The sequence below is a fragment of the Nestor notabilis genome, unplaced genomic scaffold (assembly GCF_000696875.1).
Source record: "Nestor notabilis isolate BGI_N333 unplaced genomic scaffold, ASM69687v1 scaffold20368, whole genome shotgun sequence".
Lineage (NCBI taxonomy): Eukaryota > Metazoa > Chordata > Aves > Psittaciformes > Psittacidae > Nestor > Nestor notabilis.
In genome coordinates, this window is record NW_009941742.1 from 23,047 (window position 1) to 24,621 (window position 1,575).

Below are 1,575 nucleotides of genomic sequence, written 5' to 3' on the forward strand. Positions count from 1 at the left end.
CCAACAGCTCCCATCGCATCCATCCACCAGCTCCAGGGTGGGAAACCAGGGGGAATGCACATGCTTTTGGCTCTTCAACAATCAAACACCTCCTGGACCTTCACTTTGTATTTCACACCCGAGGTGACGCTCCCAGCACATCCCCGGCGCTGGCTCAGCTCAGGCCCCCGATGGCAGCATCACCTCACCCCGCTGGGACCCCCCAGCCATCAGCTCTGCCCATGGTTGTCTTCCCTTGGACAAACTGAACGTCGTGGCTGCCTGAGCAGAGCCTGAAACTGAACACTCAGAGCCCCAAACCCACAATCCCCACTTGGGATGCTCCCGAGTTGCTGAGGAGTGAACTGTGGCAGGCTTCAACCAGCAGCACTGAGCCCCAGGGGAGCCGATCCTGGCACTGCTGGCGATGTACATCTGACAGCCCCTTGTCACCAGCTCCCTCCTGACCCTGCGTGTGCCAGACTGACATGAAAATGCCACCATTACCCCCTCCACCTTCCCATGCAGGAGCCTGACTGTGCTCCCCAGGTACTTCCAAAGCAGGGGATTTGCCCCCCACAAGTGATGGTGACCACCCGTAACAGCAGCAGCAGGATGCACTGTGAGGAGCAGGTTGCAAGGCAAGGGATGCTCTGTGGGGACCTGAACCTCATTTCCCAGGAAGAGAGGAGTTTTCCTGCACCCAGCACCCAGGCAAGCCCAGCGCAGACAGCCACGTTCCTGCCATGGGGTGGGCTGGGAGGGGGCTGCACGGCGCCGCTGCAGCAGGGTGCAGCAGGCTGCAGCGTGACTCAGAGGTGCAGAATGTCTGTGGGCAGCCAGCCCAGCTCCCAGATGCTCTGCAAGGGCTCGAGCTCTGGTGGAGGGAACGTGCACTCTCCTCGCTCCACATGCGCCGTCAGGAGCGCCCAGATTTCACCATCCCTTCCCCTTCCCACCCTGCTCCTCGAAGTCTGCAACCTCGTTCCCACCCTCCCTCTCTCCTTTGGGAAGCATCCATCCACTTTACGCCCTTTGGAAAGGAAAGCTGCACACTCGCATCCAACAGAAGGGGAATGACTGTGTGTGTAAGGGGCAGCCTGGGAGCGAAACCCTCAGATCCAGGCAGGGGGCCAGGGAAAGGATGGACGGATCCAGGAGAGCCTGGCTCCAGCCTCCCACATCTGCCAGCTCTGCCTCCCTTCCCTGCAATGGGAAACAGAGCAAGGGCACCCTGGCTCCCACCCCACCCTGGTATTTCTCACATCAGGACACAGCAGGTCTGGCTGCTTGGCAGCAAACCCCAATCCTCAGTGCAGACAGCCCATCCTGCCCCTGCGCCTTCAGGCTTTGCATCACCTCAGCCTTGCCCTGGGAATGCCAAAGGCAAGAGTTGTCCCGACGGGAAGCATCTCCCTTTGCTCCAGCAAACAGCTCCTGTGAGCACAGAGCCCGATCCACTGGGGCTTGCCTCAATCCCGCTGTGGCTTTGGGGGATGCTCCATGCAGCAGCCAGCTCTTTCTCCCAGGGGCTGGTTCCTCTTCCCACCACAGCATCCCAGGAGGACCTTAACACAACCCAGAGCTCCTCCAGGC

At 60.5% G+C, this 1,575-nt stretch overlaps 1 protein-coding gene across 1 annotated transcript in view; it reads right to left on the reverse strand.

Annotated features, from left to right (window-relative positions):
* Positions 1–1,575, reverse strand: part of MDFI (MyoD family inhibitor) — a gene marked incomplete at its 5' end in the record, with an annotated part of 5,023 nt that overhangs the window by 3,007 nt on the left and 441 nt on the right.